We start from the raw sequence: 22780 nt of genomic DNA on the forward strand, positions 1-22780 counted from the left end.
CTGTCTTGTAGCACCAGTAACACACTGTCAGGATTACTCTCACTTTATAGTAAGTTCTGAAATCAAGTAGATTAAGTCTTCCAATTTTGGTCTTGCTTTTCAAAATTGTTTAGCTTATTGTAGTTATTTTGCATTTCCATATGCATTTGAGATTAGCTTGTCAATTTCTTACTAAAAATCTTGCTGAGATTTTAATTGGGATTGTGCTGAATCTTTTAATCAATTTGTGGAGAACTGACATCTTAACCATATTAAGTTTCTAAATGAACACAGTTTATCAATTCATTTATTTAGGTCTTTGCTCTCTCTCATCAATGTTTTACAGATTTCACACATCTTTTTTATACATTTTTCATTCATTTTATCCCTAAGTGCTTAGTTTTTGATGCTACTATAAATATTTGAAGTCCCCTTTTAGTAGTTTTGTTGATTCCTTAGGATTTCTCTGCATATAATATGTCATCTGCAAATAGAAACAGTGATATTTGCTTTTTTCCTAGTATTTATGCCTTTCACTTATTTTTCTTGCCTTATCACACTGGCTAAAACCTCCAAGATGACACTGAATAAAACAGGGCAGACATCCTTGCCTTATTCCTGATATTGGTAGAGAAAATTATCTTTTGCTATTAAACATGAGGTTAATTATAGGATTCCTATATATATACTTCATCAATTTGGGGAATTTCCATCCGATTTATTGAGTTTTTAAACCATGAATGAGTACTGAACTTTGTCAAATGCTTGTTTATGCATCTATTGAGATAATCATATGGCGTTTCCCTTTCAATCTACTAATACAGTGAATTACACCAGTTGATTTTTAGTATTTAAACAACTTTACATTCCTAGAAGAAATGACTTTGATCGTAATGTATCATACATTTTATATCACTAGATTTTATTTGCTAATATTTTGTTAAGTGTTTTTGCCTATGTACATGAAAGTTTGCAATGTTATTTGTAATGTCATTGCATGGTTTTAATGTCAAGGCTATGCTGGTCTCATAAAATTTAGTGGAAGGATACCATCTTATTTCTTTTTTGTAAAGATTTTTGTAAGACTGGTATTATATCTTCCTTAAGTATTTTATAGATTTCACTGGTAAAGCCATTCTCATTGGGAGTTTTCTATGTACAAAGGTTCTTAATTATAAATTCCATTTCTTTTATTTATTTTTTTTACCTCAAATCATGGGATATTTCTTTAACAGATGGTAGGTTATTCAGATATCCTGTTACTTCATGTGGTCAGTTCCGTTAACTTGAGTTTTTCAAGGAATTTTCCCATTTCATCCAAGTTTTCAAATTTACAGGCAAAAGTCCTTTACTAACATAAAAGTAATATGTCTGAATTTTCATTTTAAAATCTGTAAGATCTAGAGTAATGTCCTTTCTTTCATTCAATCAGCTTTTGATTTCACAGATTTTCTCTAATGTTTGTCTTTTTATTTCCTTCCTCTTCTTTTTCCAACACCTTTGGATGGAAGATCACTGATTAAAGGGTATACATTTCCCTCTAAGCACTGATATAACTTCCACAAACTTTGATGATGCATTTTCCTTTTCAATCAGTTAAACTATTTTTCTAATCACTTGTGATTTCTTCTTTATTCAATGGTTTATTAAAAGAATATTGATTGGGCCGGGCACAGTGGCTCATGCCTGTAATCCCAGCACTTTGGGAGGCTGAGGCGTGCAAATCACTTGAGGTCAGGAGTTTGAGACCAGCTTGCAACATGGTGAAACCCCTGTCTCTACCAAAAATACAAAAATTAGCCAAGCATGGTGGTGCACACCGGTAATCCCAGCTATTCGGGAGGCTGAGGTCATGCCACTGCACTCTAGCCTGGGTGACACAGCGAGATTCTGTCTCAAAACAAACAGACAAAAAACAAACAAAAACAAAAGAAATATAGTGATTGATTTTTAAGTATTTGTGAATTTTCTAGCTAAATTTTTATTATTATTATTTTTTTGAATTTTTTTTTTAATTTTTATTATTTATTTCTAATTTTATTCCATGTGGTCAAAGGATATACTCTATGTGATATGATTTCAATTCTTTGGAATTTACTGAGATTTGGTGTGCCCCCCAGTATACAGCGTACATTCATACTCATGGTAAAACTGAAAGGAATGCCTATTTTGAAACTGCCCAGTGTAGCAGTCTGTAAGCATTAATTAGATTAAGCTGTTTGGTGGTGTTATTCAAATATTCTATAACCTTACTTTTTGTTACCAATTCCATCAATAATTGAATGTAACAAAGATATTCAATGATAATTGTGAATTTGTCTATTTCTCTTCTTGATTCTTTGGGCCTTTGCTTCATATATTTTGAAGCTTTCTTATGAGGCACATAAATATTTAGGATTTTTATGTCTTCTTGATAAACTGACTCTTAACATTGTGGGATATTCTTCTTCATCTCTGATCATAGGTTTTAGGTTCTAAGGCAAGATATATTTTCTATGCTAAAGTAAAAGATAAAACATGAGACCAGATTGCTAGACTCAAAAAACCATCACTTTGTGTTGAAGTTAATCTACTAGGGGTAGGAAAGGGTTGCCCCTGTCTTGTCTCCAATATGACCACTATCGGTACAGGGTGATAGGAACTATCCTAAGCAATGGGTTGTGATAGTGGGAAAGTAGGTGTTGGAGTAACAGCTGCAGGCCTGCTCCCCTAGGGTTCACTCCCATGCCATGCTGGTCTATGATGATTTTATTTGCTTGGCCTTAACCTGAATGATGGCTCCCACCAGGATGCCAACAGCACTAGCCACGTATGAATGATGCGGCTGTGTGAATTCTTTATGTTTCTTAATACAAATATTTTGCTTTTGTATTTCTCAATACATTAACCTGAGAGGCCCTTAGTTTTACACTGTGTTCTCAAGGACATGAGCAACCTCGGGGATAAGTCAGCAGCAACTCCAGGTCTGTCCGACAGGCAGACTTTCACTCCACAGAATGACTTTGACTATGCCTTCTTCTACTGGATGAGTGGAAATAAGCCTGAACAGAAAAGCGACACAGAGAGGTTAAAAGAGGTCAGGGTTGGTGAAAGGACCAGACTGAAAACAGTGAGAATGAGGCTTGCATATATATACATATATTTAAGAATTTCTGAACCAAACCTTTAATCCTGGGTCATTGGCTGATTTTTACACAAGAGTCATCCTTCACTGGATAAGGCTAAGGCTACACTACACGTGCACACACTCATGCAAAAATCCCAAGACACTGTGGGGCAAACAAGATTGTAAGAATGAAACCTTTGTTTTCATCCCATGCTGCTGGGGATGTATATTTGAAGCACACACACTGGAACCTTAACCTTTCAAACCTCTGTACTTCTGTGTGGCTTTCAGATAAAACTGTAAACAAGAGCTTCTTTGTGGTGCAGGGCCAGCCAGCATCTTCTGCTGCAGTGGTGATAACAAAGTCTGGGGAGCTAACAGAGAAGGGAAGATTTCATGGACAACACATGAAATCAGTGTGTACTTACCTTGTTGACCGCTGTCTCTGTGTTGAAATGGGACAAGTGGAATAGAACACACTGGGTGATGTGTGCCTGACTGTGGGTTCAGTCTTTCCAAAATCATCCCCCTTCTAGCTTTTAGATTTGTCTGAGCCTTCTAGAACTTCAAAAGTTGCTGGTTTAGTGACTGCCACATAGTCTAGTTTGTATAAATATAATGTGTTGACCTTTCTCCTGTTGTTTTAGGGTATTGTTTACCAACATTTTGTATGAAAAAAATACCAAAGATTTTTGTCAAAAGATTATGCACCACACAAAGGATCTGATTTGTAAGCCTTGTGACCCTTTTACACAAAGTGGGCATCTTTACCCACTCTCTCATTATGCTCCTTCCCTTATTTCCTATATTAGACAAGATCTTCTGTCCCAAAAACTTGACTCCTCTCCTACTTTTAACTAAAACGACAAGATGCATGTACATACTGAATTCTTGGGGTGACTCCAAATTACAAAAGACTTGCATTAAAAATATGAATAAATTAGGAACTCTGTAGCCTTCATTTCCAATCCATACCCCAATGGTTGAAGTCCATTCCTTATTGTGTTTACGTCAAACACTTTTACTGCTGGATTTGTATGGACCAGGTCTGTTTACTGCTCTCAAATGCTCGAGTAGACAGAAATGAGAGATGGGTGGTGGGGGCAGGAGGAAGTCTTCCACTTAGAAACTTGAAGTGGGTGACTAAGAAATGAAAGAAGAATGTCCATCCAATTCACTCAGGGACTCTTCCACTGATGCAAGAGACCAATGTCAAAGCAGCCACAAGACTGTCTAGTAGCATGCAGATTGAATGTAATTCAGCTCTGTTCACCGCTAGAATCCGAAGCTTTATCTTGAGTTTACAAGAAGAAAGAGTGAGGAAATAAAAGGAGAACTTGTCTTTGTCTTTTATTTCCCCTTATTTCTGAACTGCAGAAGACAACCCCCTTGAGATCTGATGACACTATCACTGGAGTATATTTATTGGATATTTGATTTTGCTGTATTGGATTCTCCCTTTCCCTTACTTCCCCCAGTGTTTTCTAACACATTTACCCTCTCCTTTCCTCCACTTCTTTTTTTCCTGAAAAACACAATGAATGAATAAAGTCTTATTGGCACCGAAAAGCCAAAGCAACTGTGGTTGCATGCTAATGGGTACGGCGTTTCTTTCAGGGGTGACACAAGTGTTCCAAAATTAGATTGTGATGATGGCTGCACAACTCTGTGAATATACTAAAGAACACTCAATTGTACACTTTAAATGAGTTATATGGTATGTGAATTAAATATAATAAAACTGTTGAGAGATAGAGACAGACAGAAATGCAGCACTGCATCTGTAGTGTTCCAGAGCTCAGTCCCAGTTACCTTCCCTTCTCTACCTGCTGTACCCCTTGGTATGCTCCCTCAATCCCGTCACTTAAATATCATCTAGTGGCCCGTGTCTTCTGAATTTCCATCTCCAGCTCCATCTTCTCCACTGAATTCCAGCCTACTCGACATCTCCATTTGGAGGTCTAACAGGTATGTCAAACTTAACATGGTTAAGACAGAGCTTTTGATTCTTCTTTCAATCTGAATCTTTTCTTCCTCCATACAGTCCCATCTCAGTAATACACCACCATCCACAAAGTTTACTAAAGTTCAATAAAATAGCCATGTGGTTGAACAAGGTAGAAAAAATAACTTTTTTTGAAGACAGTTTTACTCTTGTCGCCCAGGCTATAGTGCAGTGGTGCGATCTCGGCTCACTGCAACCTCTGCTTCCCAGGTTCAAGTGACTCTCTTGCCTCAGCCTCCTGAGTAACTGGGATTACAGGCATCTGCCACTACATCTGGCTAATTTTTTGTAGAAAAAATGACTTTTTCAAACAATCAAACCATTAACTTGTAAATGAACTTAACTAAGATCTTTGGGGTATCTCACTTTAACACATAAAGCTAGACATAGTTTACAAACAATGAAAACTATATCATTCTATCGTAGTTTTTAAAATAAAGATAATTTTTCCAAATAACCTTGTGCTAGAGTGCAAGAAAAATTCAAACGACAAAAATCAATACAGGGAGTTGAGAAGACCTATTTGAATAGAGATCTCTTTTAGATCTCTTTTTTGAATCAGAACAAAGAGCAAAAAGGGCTGGGCGCAGTGGCTCACATCTGTAATCCCAGCACTCCAGCGCTTTGGGAGGCCGAGGCAGGCAGATCACCTGAGGTCGGGAGTTTGAGACCAGCCTGGTCAACATGATGAAACCTCGTCTCTACCAAAAACAAAAACAAACAAAAAAAAATTAGTCGCGTGTGGTGGCACATGCCTGTAATCCCAGCTACTTGGGAGGCTGAGGCACAAGAATTGCTTGAACCCAGGGAGGTTGCAGTGAGCCGAGATCGCATCACTATACTCCAGCCTGGGCAACAGTGAGACTCTGCCTCAAAAAAACAAAACAAAAAAAAAAAAAAAAGAAGAAGAAGAAGAAGAAGGAGCTAAACAAATTGTTGTCACTCAGCAGATGGCTAGAAGCACATTTTCAGAGCCTCTTGAACATCCACCAGCCACTCGGGTAATAAGATATGCAAACAGAGACCTTGCTGTCTTTCTGTAAACTCTACCTTGGGTCATATCAACCCTTCAAGTGGCTCCTCCCCTACTATCACCTCCTCTTTCCCACACTAAGATGCCACAGTGTTTGTTCTGTGTTTACGTAGGCTCAGTTGTCCATTCCCCCCCTTTTCTGAGAATTTTTACTGTAACTAATATATGATAAAACAAGACTACATTTTTTCAAATAGGTATTCTTCAGATATTTATTTTTATAAATTCTAAGATCCCCTTTCTAATATTTCCACTCTTTTTCTAATATTCTGTTACATTAGTTTTGAGTTAGAAGTCTACGAACCTGACAATCAAAACATTTTCAAAAACTTCCAAAAAATTGTTAAAAATTAGAAATTAGTTCCTGTATGCACTTGCAGCTGAGTTGCAAAGCGTGCACAAACTACATGAAAGCATTTATGACAACCTATGAAAACTATTTCACATTGTTTTAATTTATAATTTAATCCAAAATATTCTTTCTCCTTAAATTTCTATTGTGGCTTAGGTACCAATTCCAATTATTTAAAAAATCTGTTTGTCCCACGTTTTCCAAAATGTTTGACAAATACCTGTCATTCAGTATAAAATTCTTCATATATATATTTTCAACAGAAACTGTTCTATTCTTCTCTGAGGCTTATTTTACACATCTATAAAATGGGGATGATAATATCCACCTCTCAAGGTGATCCAGAAGATCAAGTAAGGTTGGCCATGAGGGCCTTCTATTAGTTACAATGCACTAAATATTGGGTAATATGGAAATAAACGTCGAACAATATCCAATTAAGAGTTATTATACATGGTCTCAGCATTCACAAGTGCTTAAATCCCTTTACTTGTAATAGCAATAGTGTTGACAGAAAATGTATCAGTCCTAGAATCCTGGTAAATTTTATGTTCTTTTCATTGAGACTCTCCTGATAGTTTCAATCTTTTTTCTTTTAGAATGTGAAAAACAGGCTGGGCGCGGTGGCTCACGCCTGTAATCCTAGCACTTTGGAAGGCCGAGGCGGACGGATCATGAGGTCAGAAGATCGAGACCATCCTGGCTAACACGGTGAAACCCCGTCTCTACTAAAAATACAAAAAACTAGCCGGGCGTGGTGGCGGGCGCCTGTAGTCCCAGCTACTCAGGAGGCTGAGGCAGAAGAATGGCGTGAACCCGGGAGGCGGAGCTTGCAGTGAGCCGAGATCGCGCCACTGCACTCCAGCCTGGGCGACAGAGCAAGACTCCGTCTCAAAAAAAAGAACGTGAAAAACATTATTAAACACACTTTCCTGGATATAAACACCTTGTGAATTTCTGCTCCCTTGGCGCTTTTAGATTCTGTTATAATAACACTTCCCACACCCTCCTGTCTTCCCACATTAGACCCATTGTGGGTACTGATTTATTGAGAAAGGTAGTGTTCTCTACCAGTTTTTAAGCTTCACACACAAGAATGGTATTCACAGATATACAAGTGAAAATTTACCACAGGAAATACTCCCTTTTTTAGAAATTCAATATTGAAGAGTTATCAGCTTTATGAGGAAAAATATGTCAAAACTTCTATAACCCACTACAACAATTTAACTCTCCTTTGTGCTTGTGAAATTCACTTGAAAACTTATTTCTTTAATTAAGCAGTTTTAGTTATTTATCTCAAGGATAAGACACTTATTCATGCCTTTCCCACCAAGAAAAGAAATTATAAACCAGTATTTCCCAAAATGTATCCCAAAGGAAAGATGCTCTAGAAAAAAAGTCTGATAAATATGTAAATATCACAATCTATATATTCACTCTCTTAGAAACTCAAAATGGCCCTTGGCATATATAGCCAGCAACTTTTTTATAGATATATGTGTGTTATATTACTCGTCCAATTTCCTCTATGTTTGAAATATTTTATAACATAAAAAAACTGTATCTCTACTTTCAAGTGGAATTTCCCGAAGTCCATTAATTACCGAGCCCTTTTCTCTGTGTCTAGACATCTCCCTAATAGTGGGAGCAAGCAGATGTGAGTTTAGAGGTACACTTTGGGCCACCCATTTCCATCTACCCAAAAAACAAAGAATGACTTATTCACCAAACAAAATTACAAGTCCAAGACACCAACGCACAGGAGGGTGGCAAGGGCAAACCCACGCCTTGGAGATTCCAGCCACATGCAAATGAGAGGTAGAAGGTGACATCACCTTATTTCCACAGCAGCTTTAAGAACTATATTCAATGTGTGTGGTAAGCCTCTTCCCATCTACCCTTTTGGATAATAGCCAGGTTTCTCCAATATAAGAGCTATAGATCTGAACAAACTGATGAACATAAGAGATAGGATGTCTCTGTCCTCTTTGCACAAGTAGATAAACGACTCACAGTTCCTGAGCTGAAAGGGAAGATTAAAGCTCACCACATATTATGATGGAATACCACAGAGTTCAGATAAACGGGGTCACTTCAGGAAGTAGCTCTCTGAAATGCTTTGGTAGCATTAACAAGGAGGTTGTAACAGTCAAAATAACTGCAGGATTTTGGATCCTTGAGCACAGTTTTACAAATGTTTCCTTTCTGAAACCCAAAACAAAATAAATTGCCATCCATATCTAATTTCAGGAGGTCTCTGGACCATATTAAAAAACAATAGCCAATGATGGAATCATATTATTCCAATTTTATAGATAACATGAAAGCATACAGACAGTAAGTAACTTGATGTAGCCATGCAACAAGTGAGTGGAGAAGCTAGAATTTGAACCCAAAGCCTATGCCATATCACTTCTTGATCTACAGAGAGGTAACGGGTGGGGGCAGCTGAGAGGATCATCTCCTTTAACTCAGCCTATTCTCTCCCATCTCACTGATGCGCCAACAATGAAGGTCACATTTATGAACTAAAATTATCCTTTCTGCAGGTTTTATCAGATGGTATTTCAGGGTATACAACCTTTTAAAACACTGTGTTTAATTTAAACTGTTGGAGCACTTTTAATATTCACTTATTTCAACTAGCCATCTACAATTAGTCTGAATCAAGGAGATATGACTTTCATTTAACCTTCCATTATGACAAGAACATATGTAAAGCAAACGTTGTCACCGGTGACGGTCAGGTATGGCACGGAGACCTCCCATGGAGCAGTGCCCAGGCAGCACTCTACTACTTCTTTGCTCCTCAAGCCTCCACGGTGTTCTGCAACATGAACAAACCCCCTTGTGTGTTACTGCAAAGTCCTGACTTTCAAAGAGAGTCTGAACATTACAGACTCTCCTTGAAAACTCTAGAGTCAAGCTTGCTTCCTACATATAAATTATAACTCTAGATTTTTCCAAAACTGTATCTTCAATGACGTGTAAAACTTCAATCGTTCTAATTCTATGAACACATATTTCAGAGTTATATTCTGTTCCATTTCATTTAGTAAATAAGAGCAACTAGAGTTATTTGCCAAATTCAGTGATCTACACTCATCTTTTGACCAGCTATTCCAGAATCACCTCCCAGCCAAACCACAGAATCTTCTTCATATGGATCACTTGGTTACAGTTGTTTTAAAGGTATACTTCAAAGTTACATCTCAAATTGTGGTAGCTAAGAAAAGGCTTTGGGCAGATCTAATCTTGATCTCATTAGGGATAAAGAGGAAAAGCGACTTCATACCTCTTTACAGACAACTTGGCAGGAATTGTTAGAATGTGGGCTCCCTGAAAGCAGAAGAAGGCCTATTTACTGTTGTATCCTGTGTGTATAGCAGGAGCCTGGTAAACAGTAGGACTCAATAAATATCTCCTAATAGAGGGAATGAGCAGAAACACGGACAACACACCCAAAGAAAATCATCCATATTTCAACAACGTAGAGTTGGCTAGTTATGAGGGTCTCTAAGTATTAACAAATATTTCAGAAAGTCTAATGGAAATCATGCATTTACCTTAAGATGAGATGGCACAGGGCAACTAAAAGTCAAGTTTGCTTGACTTCTGCAAACATTGTATCAAGTCATTGTAACAAGGCTGATTGTTTCATGCACATCAGAAGTTTGGATGTTATATAATGACACGGGGAGGGAAAGGCTCCCTTACTCCTCTAAGTCCCTCTTGCAGGGAGGGATACATTAATCTAACTGGGACAGATTTACCAATTTTAGAAGATCAAACCCACATAGGGCTGTGGCTCTCTCAGGCTCTGTTAGATGGGGTATCACTACGATGCCCAGGCTGGCCTCGAACTCCTGGGCTTAAAGCTCCCAAATAGCTGAGACTACAGGTGCACCAGGCCTGGTTTGGCTCCCCCCTACTAGGGGGGCAGAGGGTAAGCAGATTCAGGATAGGGCTTGATTTCTTGCTCTTTCTCCTTTTCTCTAATGCTTATGTTATGGGGCCTTCAACGGTCAACCAGTAGTAAAAATGCTGGTGAAGGAGAAGAGGCTCTAACAGTTGACTGGTAATGACATCTTCTAGGCAAATTTACTATCAGCACCCCACCAGGGACTATGGGCACTCACTTCCCAATGAAATGGGGCTCTTTTCTCATCTGTTATCCTCTGTGTATACGTGTCCCTTGGAAAGCTCACAGGGAGTGGGGACTGGCCCAGGCAGGATTCACAGAGGGTTCCACCCACCACACCACAGCCAGATGTAAGTCCACCGCTAGCTGAGGTACTTTACAAACGATAAGCATTCCAAAAATAGAAGTTGATAAGCAGTAAGTAGTAGATCACTTCAGAAAATTGTGGATTTTCAACCCACAACTCTAAGAGAGTGAGCTGTAGATCATTCCTAAGCATAAAAAACCAACCCAGAAGTGAGGACAATAAATTGGGGTTGGCAGACCAGGGCACCAATCATGGCAGCAGCAAACTTGCTAGCAGCCCCAGCTGGACCAGGCATACCACCCTGCATAGAGTCAGTGCCCTCGGTGGTCAAATGAAAGTACTGGATTACTAGATAGTGTCTATTTGCCTTCCAACTCCAGCAGTCTACAATTCAATGAATGACAACTCTGTCTGGTATCTTAAGCATATGCCTTTTGCTTGAGTCAACACAGACCATTTGCAAGACACATACTTGTTAGCAAATTGGAATTCAGTGTTTGCTGCACAGTTCCTGCCAAAGGCTTCTTAAAGTCATCTGATATTCAAGAGATAGTCTAATAGACGTGTTAACCATCCCTGAAGAACTGGCACAGATGAAGCAGATTCCATTCAATTAATATTTATTGAGCACTGAAAGTGGTAACTCTATCACATATTATCTCATTTAAAAGCCTTTCTTCTCCAGTTTTTCAATAGTTAAAATCTTGGTAGGCTTCTAGCAGTCTTTCGTGTCCAAGCGTTTCATAAGTTTATTACACCAGCAAATTATCAAACCCTCTAGATTCTTGTGTTCTTATCTCTAAACTGCTACACAGGATTGCAGAGCACACTCCTGTGCTTGTTATCTCAGCCTAGCTACTGTTTTCCCTTCACTGAGTACCAACATTGCATCCTTTTTATGTTTGGCAGTGCCTTTGTTTTTTATCTGTTTGTTTGCTTACATTCTGTTTTTTTGGTAGTGTTCCTTATACAGGGACCCAGGGACTAGTTGGTGGTAGGCAGGGGAGTGGGGAGGGGTTTGTGTGTTCAGGACTGTTACCACTGCAGATAAATGTTTAAGCTTCTTTTGATCAGAAATTGAAAACCATGTAATACAAAGTTTCTCTTATCTCATTTAAAGCCCACATTAGTATATATTAGTATCAGTTAGAGTAATCAAGCAACAAATCTCAAAGACTTAGTAGCATCTATTTCTGTTTCCTCAGTCATCCCAAATCTTTCTGGAAATAAATGGGCACACAAATCCCAATAAATACAGAAAGATGCCAGTTCAGTGATTAGAAGCACAGGCTATGGACATGAGCCCATGCTTCCCACTTGTGACCACATACTGGAATGTGGTATTTCACCTCAACTCAACATCATCAGATGGAGAATGGGAGTCATACTGATTCCCAAGTCAAAAATTTTCATAAGTTCCTCCTTCATATAAAGCATTTAGTAAAGTTCCTGCCTCAAAAATACCCAACAAATACTTGTTTGTATTAATATTATTGTGGAACCCAAATTGTCATGGATTTCATTCCCATTCTTTTATTGATTTTTTTGGCTTACCCTTTGTTTTCTCCAACCCACTGACACATGACTTTTCTACCTTCCCTCACTCCCTCCTGCCCTCACTTTTCTTATATCACTCGGTCTATCATTATACACTTGCCAACTCTTTCGACAGTAATTCCATCTCTTTCTTTCTATTGCTCACCCATCAGGCTAAACCCCACCTCTGCTGAATCCAGCCCTCCACTTTCTCTACAAGAGGCAATGTAGTATAATGCATATGGGTGCTACCTCTGGGGTTAGACTGTGCAGGGTTCAAACCCCTGCTCTGACACCTAACAGCTTTTTATCTTTAAATAAGTTGCTCATCCCTTCTGTAGAATGAAGTCGATAACAATAATGCCTGACTCACGGATATGCAATGAAATTTAAATGAGACTATACACTTGGATTTGTGCTGACCCTGGTAAGCACTCAATACATTTAGCTGGGATTATTTTTATTATATTACTATATGCATGAGACAATGGAATAAAGTTGGGAAAATCACACACCCAGACAGATGACTTATAAATGTGGAATCACAAACCTCAGTTGGGTCCTTGATACTGTCTGGCAACTATATTCATCTCCCTAGTACATTTGCTCTCAATGCCTTCAGCTTTTACTTTAAATCTCCCTCACCCTCAGCTGATGACCTTCCTTTCTGCTACATGGAGACAACAGAAGCCATCAGAAAACCACTATCATCTGATCATCACCCAGTATAGAAAATGTACCCACATCTGGACTCACGTTCTCCATCTTCTCTCCAATCTAATGGAGGAAGGTTCCCAAGGGCCGGCCCTTTACTTGGGTTTCAGGTTCCCTCCCTAAGGCTTTCCAAGGACTTTCCTCCTGTAGTTTTTTTCTCTTTTCTTTACATCTTTGGTTCCTTCCTAGATGACCCCTCAATGATCCTCACCACCTGGTGTTTATACCGTAGTAAAATTCCCTCTCCTTAGGTTGTGGGTGGAACCTGTGACTTACTTCTAACCAACAGAATATGGCCAAGTTGCTGGCCTATTCCTCCTGACTACATTGCATCATGCAAGGCTCCATCTTGCTGGCAGGCAGGCTCTAAGATTCTCCTTGCTGGCTTGATGAAGTAAGAGGCCAAGCTAAGGAGGCCCATGTGACAAAGAACAGTGGGAAGTAGGGAAGGGGTGAGGGAGAGCAGCTCTACAAGCTGAGAACAGCTTCCAACCAACAGCCAGCAAGAAGCCTAGGACCCTCAGTCCTACAGACGCAAGGGAATGAATTATGCCAACAATCTGTGTAAGCTTAGAAGTGGATTATTCCCTGGTCAAGCCTTCAGATGGGAACTCAACCCATGTAATACCTTGATTGCAGCCTTGTGAGACTCTTCACAGCAAACCTAGTTAAGCTGAGCCTAGACTCCTAACTGTTTTAAAGCAAAAAAATATCTGTAGTAAATTGTTACACTACAATAGAAAACTAATATCCCCTCTTCCACATAATTCCCATGATGCTCTAGTCACAACACTAGGGTCTACTGTATCCCATCTATTAAAAAAAACCTAGGCCATAGGCTTTCCAGCTATTCCTCCTCCTCTTTGTTCTCCTTTCCAACAAACTTGTCAAAAGAGTTTTTCATGTGTCCCTCTGTCCTCACCTCTAATCAGCTGCTTAGCCTACTCTAAGCACATCACTGAAACTTCTCTTGTCAAGGATACTAGTAAGTTCCACCTTATCTAATCCAAATGAACATCTCTCTCTCTCTTTCTTATTCTGTATCTCAGCAGCATTCAACACAGTTCCTTACTCCCCACCCACTTTTTGGAACTACTTCTTCTCTTGGCTTATTGGACTTTACATTTTCTAGTTTTCCTTCTACTTATTTGGCTGCCGCTTCTCCATAGCGTTTGCTGGCTTCTCCTTTTCTGCCCAAACTTAAATAGTGCTTTGCCCCTGAATCAGGCCCCAGGCTCTCCTCTCTCGGCCCCCTGCACTCCTTTTAAAGCCCCCAGGCTTTACACGACATTAACACACTGATGTCCTCAAATTCCTCCCACTACCTCTGACCTCTCCTATCCATTCCCCATCTCACCACCATCTGCCTAACCACACCCTCCACCTGGTTGTCCAACAGTCATCTCAGACTTCACATGCACAAAACAGAAAACCTGATTTTTGTTCTCTAGGTTTTCCTAATCTCAGTAAATAGTACCTTCAACCAACATTTACATCATGGTCTCAACCTGGATTCCTCCCTTTCCTTCATCACCCATCAACCAACGCATCCACAAGTTCTTGTAGGCTGATCCTCACAATAGATTCTGAATTTGCCCACTCCTGACAATCTCTAACTCCAAGCTGCCCTCCCCCTCCCTTGGTCTGCGTAGTGACAGCCGCCCAACTGGCCTCCCTGCCTCCACTGCTGTCCTCCACACAGCATGGATCTTTTGAAAACTACAAATCATCTTGTAAGACTTTATTGCTTAAAACTTTTCAAAGACTTCACTACCCTTTTAAAGGGCCCACCAGGCTCTCTTTGTAGGGACCTCCCAGCCTCCTCGACATATCTCATACCTACCAAGTCCCAGCCACACTCACCCTTTTCTCCTTCCCACCTCAAGACTAGTAACTGCTATTCCCTCTGCCTGGAAAGATCTTCCCACGTGAAACGTCTCATATCTCGGGTCAAATGTTCCCTCCTCAGAGAGATCTCACCCACAGTAGCTTTTTTTTCTTCCTTTGAAACTCTAAGATACCATGATTTTCTTCACAGGACACATCACAATATGAAGTGTTATTCTTGCTTATGCATGTACATCTGCATCTATGTGTCTGATTGTTGCTATGATGCCTCTCACTAGATGTGAGCATCAGGAAGGTGTCCACTGCTATGTTCTACAATAGCTGCTAGCACATAGAAGGTGTTCAATAAATATTTGTTGAATAAATGAATGCATGAATATATATGATATTAACATTCGTATATGCATTATAATAAAATTATCTAGTGATATTCCATTAGAAAATCTCTTCAGATACGGTGTCTTTAAAAGAGTATTTTAAAAAGATAAAATTAAACCTCAAACGACTCAACATTCTGCGTAAATTTCTGAAAAGTTGTGGGCAAATGAAAGTGTTATAAAATGAAGCCCATTTTAAAAGAATTTAAAGGAATTTGGAAATGTGAAAAATCTTTATTGATCAAGTGAATTATCACACTCGTTATTCTGTTTTTATGGATTTGAATTTTTTTCCTATATTAAACTTGTTTCCATCACAGAGCATAAATTATTAGTTTCTATCACAAATTCTGCAATCACTATTCAAACCACAAGACACACTTTCAGTACTTCTGGACAAAAATGCTAAGGAGTCACTACTCTTGTTATTCAATGTCACTGACACCATGTGACTTCACTTCAAACCCAGCTATATCCTGTAGCCATACAATGCAGGCTTTTCAACAGACCATGGTAACGAATGCGGTCACGGTTTGGATTTCAACAAGCAGCTGTCAAAAACTATCATCCTAAATGACTACTTGCTGAAAATTTCTCACTCCCAGAGCTGGTACTTCCAGGGTGGTCTAGGAAATAAATTTCTGCCCACATCTACTCTGGGGCTATTCTAATTGCCGATGTTCAACATTTCTTTGGAAATGCAATGTCAAGCTTTGAGGAGCTTTTTTGGTGAGCACCCAAAGCTTTTTTAAATGGTCTCTATTAAGCTCACTTGTTCATGAATTTTTTTTCTTCCTGAAATAGCAATACCTTCTGAAAACTCCACTAAACAGTTATTCAGCTGATTTTAAGAACCATTCTTAAGAAAAATCACTCATTCCATTGCTTACCACTTGCTGCCCTCAAAACTTCTTAGCAACACACACCGTGCATGAACCTCAACGTGGTTTGCTTTGTCCAATCGCATGCCTGAAAGCCCAACCAGTCAGTTGTGTAATAATAAACCCCTTATCTCCTGAAGATACACAAACGGAAAAATCTCTCGGCGCTTCAGTGCACAGGGGACTCCGCTAGAATTCTCAGCAGAAACTCACATCCATTTTAAACGCCACCCCACCCCCTTTTCCTGATTTCCTCTTTTTTCCTCATTTGCAATTTTGAGGAGGAAAAAAAACCCCAAACGCTCAACGATGTCGAGTTTAGCGACATGGGAGGGCGAGGGTCAATGCCAAAAACTGCTAGCAAAATGCATGTGGAAACCGAGGGCTTGGTTTTTGCTGTGCTGGGTTTACCGGTTCTCTCACAAGCGCCTGTGATGGAAACTCATCAACAATTGTTCTTGGATGGAAGAAGGGGCTTGAGAGATTGACAAGAAACACCTCTTTCTAGTTTCAATAAGCTTGAACAGCCCTCAAAATAAGGAGAAGTGGATACTCCTTCCTTGGGGGAGAAAAAAATCTCACTCTCCCCTACCTCTCCCGTCCCCACCGGGCACGAACCGGCGCCTCCGTGGTCCCATCACCCAAGTTCCCCACCCCACTAGGGAGAAGCGCCGTTTCCCAGCACCCACACCAAACAACAAACCCGACCCGGCCTTTGAGGAAAGGGGGAGCGGCCGCCTGGGAGAGACGCAGGGGCCCGAGGCGCAGGCAAATCAACAGTTCCTCGCGCTGCTCCGCGCGGCCGCCCGCGCCGCCTGACACACCCCTCCCAGCCGGGTCTCTCCCGGGCGCCGCTGACCGGCCTCGGCCAGGCGTCTCGGCCCGGGCCCGCCCCCCTCCCCGGGCCGGCGGGTCCCACACGCGCCACTGCGCCCAACACGCACCTTTAACGCGCCCCGGGCCGGGCCCTTGGGGGCTGCGCGGCCGGGTCCGAGGGGCACGAAACGCTCCTCGCCGTCCTCGTCGTCTTCGTCGCCGTCCACCACCTCGACGACCACCTCCTCGTCTTCCTCTTCCTCGTCGTCATCCTCCTCCTCCGCGACCCCTCGGGGCTTCTCCACCCGCCCGAGCCCCCTCCGCCGCCTGCTCCCGCCCTCCTCGTCCTCGTCTTCCTCCCCCAGAAGCAGCAGCACCGGCGACGAGGCGGCTGCGGCGGCCCCGGTGGCCCGAGGGGGGCCGGTCCCGGCGCTGCGCGGCGGCGGCGGTGGCAGCGGCGGCCTCCAGCTCTCCGGGGCGGGCGCCGGGGCCGGGCCCGGGACAGGGGGCGGGAGCCCGGGTAGGGCGGCTTCCTTGGCGGGCGCGGGCGCGGGCCCGGCCGGCTGCAGCGCGGCGCCCCCCCGGCGGCTGCCCAGGCTCGAGCGCTTGGCTAGACGCCGCGCCTGCATGCCTGAGCGCGGGGCTGCGGGCCGCGGCGCGGGGCCGGAGAGTTTGTCACCTCCTCTTCCTCCTCTGACTCCGCCGGTGGCCGCTGTGGCCGCAGGGCCGGGGACTCGGAGCCGCAGGGAGCTGCAGGAGCCGCCGGCCAGGACCCACGGCTGCCACTGGCTGCAGAGGCGCGGGCGCCGCCTTTGCTGGACCGGCCGGCGGGGACGCCGGCGGCCGGCGGCTACGGCGGGGCGGCGCGGCGGCCGCGGGCGGGCGTGGGTGGGTGCTGGCGGGGGGCTCCTGCCGCTCCCTGCGGCTCCGAGTCCCCGGCCCTGCGGCCATTTTTTTTTTTTTTTTTTTTTTTTTTTGAAGAGGAGGTGACAAACTCTCCGGCCCCGCGCCGCGGCCCGCAGCCNCTGGATTTTTTTTTTTTCCCCTTACCCACAGTCTCCGAAAGTCTGGCGCTTCGAAGCAGTTGGCCCTGACACCAGGACAAACGCTTAACCGCAGCCCTTTCTTCCCTCCGGAGGGAGGGGAGTAGACTTCGCTGGAAGTAAGGTTGTCGGTCAAAGTTAGACTTTGAACGTAGAGATTTGCTACAAGTCATTTTAATGGTCACTGATGTGCATGGCAGCTGCTCCTGAGCTTGTGCGAAATCAAGGAAGGTGTATCAATCCGAGGTTTGGGATGAATTCCTAATAATCATCAGAGTCGCTTAGATTTTCGAAATACTGTTTCATGAGCGATTGTCTACCAATCTCACACTCTGAACGCACCACTCTAGGCCTTGCAATTGAGCTGCCCTGGCTTTGTGCTGAGTGTGTAGGTCTTTCAGCTTTTACTCCTGCTATTCTACCTTGAGTGCCTGATTATAATGGCTGAATTCCAAGAAGCTTTCTGCTTGCACTGTCTGATCTGTAGACTCTATTCTGGCATTGTTCAGGATTTTGAAGAAACAAATGGGTGGGGGTTCAAGATCGTTTGAGTTGGTTACTTAAGAAATTAATAGGAAGTAAGACCAAATCTGGAAATCAAGCACATAACATGACTATATTAGCCATTTTCTGACAATTTTTAGGTGTGACAAAGAAAATATATTTGCTATTTGTTTGGGGTTAGGCTATGTAGTAAGTCATATTTCTTTTTTTATTATTTAAATTTTATTTATTTATTTTTATCGAGATGGAGTTTCGCTCTTGTTGCCCAGGCTAGAGTGTAATGGCACGGTCTTGGCTCACTGTAACCTCCGCCTCCCGGGTTCAAGCAGTTCTCCTGCCTCAGCCTCCTAAGTAGCTGGGATTACAGGCGCGCGCCACCATGCCCAGCTAATTTTGTATTTTTCATAGAGACGGGGTTTCACCATGTTGGCCAGGCTCGTCTCGAACTCTTGACCTCAGGTGAGCTGCCTGCCTCGGCCTCCCAAAGTGCTTGGATTACAGGCGTGAGCCACCGCGCCGGCCGTAAGTCGTGTTTCTTACATTCAAGTCATACCCCCAATTCCATTCCTGTGGAGGAGGACTGGGGAGGATCCTACGCATCAAATACCCTGGTAGGCGCCTCCATGGGGCCAGAATAAAAGGTGTATTCGCCTTCAGCTAATTATTGTTGGACATTTAACATCATATGCTCTGTTAGATACGTGGAGGGGGCTCGTTAAATGCTCACTTATGGTGTCTTCCAACTGTTGAACAGGGATGATGATAAAGATTCTAAAATGAACTTTTTGTGCTCTCTGAATCAGATTAGCTTCCTGATGTACCTATTTCAGGTGATGACACTCTCATTATAATCATTTGAGCCCAAAATAGCGGTATCATTTTAACTCCCTTCTCTACCTTATCCCTAGAGGCAATTGCCCACAAGTCCAACCCATTGTTCTTTCTGAAATGCGTTTTGAATCCACCCCTTCCTTTCCATTCCCAAAGCTCTTCTAGCATTTTGTGACTTCAAAAGTGAAAGTTTCTAACAGTTCCACACACCCATTTTCTCTCCCACACACCCTCCCTTTCCCTCCTCAGACACCACCACCAGATTTATGTTTCGCAAACCCCATTTAGATCACACGATTTTCTTGTTGGACTTCATATTTGTAAATATTCTGTTCAGGAATTCAGAGAGAAGAAAACAGAACATTAAGAGATGGGTGTGTCTGATCAAAGCACGGAATAGCAGGGACCAGCCAAAAAGTTAATAATCAGTATCAGCTAGAGTGTGCAAAGAATGAAGAAAGGTCATTAAAGTGGTTTCATCCCAACTGGAAGAAATTTAGCTTCATTGATTTGGGAGATGATTTTAGAGTGAGGCAGCAGGGTCTTTCTCTGGCCGTGAAAAGGAAAGATCAGGGGCAAGGGGTGGGCAGACAGGTATGGAGAAGCAGGTGGAGGAGGACAAAGGTGTGAGACAAGCTGGCTAGTAGTTAGGCACATGGGCTCAGTAGCACCTGTGTCCGAATCCGGGCTGTGGAACTTGCCAGCTTTACTTTTACTCATCCTCTTTCTGTGCCCGTTTCCTTATCTGTGAAATGGGGATCATAGTAGTAAAGTTGTTTTGCAGATTAATGAGTTAATAAATGCAATCAGCTTTCAAGAGTGCCTGAGACAAGCTAGGGTTTATATGAGGGCTTATCATATTAAACATTGTCGTGGTAGGTAAACAAGATGGCTTGGGATACTCTCAGAGAATAACAAGGTGGCTGTCTTTTAAGTAAGCTCAGTAATGTCGGTAACTAGCAAAATGTGCTTTTAAAGACCAACAACTTCTTGTCAGAGGACCATGGTCAGGCCAAGGATATAGCTTTTGTGTCTAAAATTGCTACAGATGAAAGAAAGTAAATGTTTTCCTGAGAACCTAGAGGAAATACAGAGTTAAATGAATTGGTGATTGGCATTTGTGACTTAGTGGAAGATGATACACTATTATACATTCTTTTAAAATTGCTGTATATGCTTTGAAATCAGCTTATTGTTTCTCTTAGGCCACTTCAATAGACCACATACACATCCATTCCCTGGCCCCACATTGCTGGAAAGGCTGCCTCTGAATGGGGGAAAAAAAGAGCTGGCATTCGTTTTCAAACCATTAAATGAAGGCTAATGTCACAAAAGAGGTTTCACCCAAGCTGGACTTTGAGGGATGAGAAAGATCTGTTCAGGCAAGGAGAGCAGCATTGTCTAGGCAAGTGCAATCCGCTGAAGACCACCCTCATTAAATCAGAGGACATTTAGTGGGAATAAAATAAAATTACCTAATTCATTAGGAATCAAGAAAAGATCTCATGATATGGGCACATGACACACTACATGCATGACGTGCGCTCAGAAGTCAAAAAATACCTCATGATGCCAAGCAAGTGGGGAAGAGTCATTGCTGCTTCTTTCCCCCACATTCGCTAAGTGTAACACATTGTTTTCTTCCAAAACTGGGAGCGCTTGTCACTCAGGATGAGAAAGTGTGCCTCTGAGCCATGGGGTAAAGAAGGAGCCCCTCCAGGACAGTTGGATTGAACACATCCTCATCTAAAACATTTCATCGTTCATTCTGCATGGATTTACTGAGTCCTGACAAGTTCCAGGTCTTGTTCTTGGTGCTGGTGTGCAGCAGTGAACAAAATAACCCTCCCTAGGGGAGGGAGCAGACAACAATCAAAATAAGTGAACAATATGATTTTATGGAGGCAGTAAGTGTCTATGTGAAAAAGTAAGAGAAAAGTAAAGCAAAGGAGGGGTAGAAAGTGCTGGAGGTTTAGTATAAAGAAATGTGCATTTCAAAGTGCATTTCTTTATATTAAAACAGACATAAGAATAGCATGAAGTTCATTGTGAACTTTGAATGAAAACTCGCAGCTGTGGACTCTGTCTTGTTCTCACAGATAGAATCCATTCTCCCCTACTGTCCGCATGCTTTGGTCGAACAGTTTGAGAAGCACTGGTGAGGAAGAACAAGAGTAAGCTTTGGAGTGAATGTCACTCCCTAACCACATAGTAGCTGCCTGGCTCCTGTCTGGTTTCTTCAGATCCTCAGTGATTCTTAAACCTTTGAGTTCTGAGCCCTAAAGATACCTAAAGCATTTTTTTTTTACATGTAATGAAAAGAAAGAAAGAGAGAGAGAGAGAGAGAAAAGAGGGAGGGAGGGAATCAGGCTCAATTTGAGATTATGTTCAGTTATTTTAAAATTTAAGATTCAGCAAAATAATTATGTTTCCAGAATCATGAGGTATAACCATAGCCAGAACAAAACATACAACAAATTTGTACCCACTAGTGGTGGTTCTTTTTTGTCCTTGTGAAACTTTAATAGTTGGATTTGTTGAGATTAGTAGCTCCTTTTAAAAATTATTTTAAAAGTAAAAGTAAAATTTTGCCCTTTAAAAAGGTTATGAAAGTAAGATTAGCTTAGTTTTTCCACAGTTCTGGGAAACTTAAAAATGATTTCATTTGATGACTGTCATCCCACCGTATGAAAAATAGATTAAGGTTAAGAGAATCACTCGTCTATTACAACCTTCAGGCTGAAAGCCTGTCTAAGTCAAGCCTAACCTCCACCCAGATAAATGTTTCTTCCATGAGCAATTAACTTAAACTCTCTTTCAAAACATACAGTACTTTCAAAATACTAGTTCCTTACAATACCTTTCAAAGACTTAGGTGTTTTTTTAGTGAGTGTTAAAATGATAGCATTGCCTTCTTTTTTATGTAACACAATTTACTATTTCAGTAGGTACAATTTTGTCTTTGTTGTTTCCTGATCAGTTTAGTCATCTCATATTGGCACTTGAGAGGCAATAAATAGAACGCTGGACTGAGATTCCAGAGATTTGAGTTGGATCATACTATGGGGATTACTAGCCATGGAACACTAGTTAAGTCCCCTGATCTCTGCAGAGTTGACAACTCAAATATGAATGAGTTGTGCTCCCCAAGGAGCTCTCTCATTTTAACTCCTGAGTTCCATGATATAAAATGTCAACTTGAAGTCTGTTTTAAGATTAAGCCAAATACCCATTATTAAAATCCACAAATGGAGTCTAGTGTGTATGTTAAGAAATGCATGTCAATTTTTTTTTTTTTTTTGAGATAGGGTCTCACTCTGTTGCCCAGGCTGGAGTGCAGTAGCTCAATCACAGATCACTGCAACCTCTACCTCCTGGGCTGAAGCTATCCTCCCACCTCAGCCTCCAGAGTAGCAGTGACCACAGGCATGCAACACCATGCTCAGCTAGTTTTTGGGGGGTTTGTTTGTATTTTTAGTAGAGGCAGGGTTTCACCATGTTCTTCAGGCTGGTCTCAAACTTC

General features: G+C 41.8%; 1 protein-coding gene across 2 annotated transcripts in view; it reads right to left on the reverse strand.

Moving 5' to 3' along the window:
* Positions 1-18139, reverse strand: part of ZNF704 (zinc finger protein 704) — a 248392-nt gene extending 230253 nt beyond the window's left edge. The window contains exon 1 of one of the 2 annotated variants that reach the window (XM_025394540.1): positions 17930-18139. The gene's annotated coding sequence lies outside the window, so the exon portion shown is untranslated. Of the gene's footprint in view, positions 1-17007; positions 17285-17929 lie in introns of those variants that run through there. The other variant, XM_025394541.1, reaches the window with a different exon arrangement.
* Between the last annotated feature and the right edge of the window lie 4641 nt (positions 18140-22780).

The sequence above is a fragment of the Theropithecus gelada genome, chromosome 8, assembly GCF_003255815.1.
Source record: "Theropithecus gelada isolate Dixy chromosome 8, Tgel_1.0, whole genome shotgun sequence".
Lineage (NCBI taxonomy): Eukaryota > Metazoa > Chordata > Mammalia > Primates > Cercopithecidae > Theropithecus > Theropithecus gelada.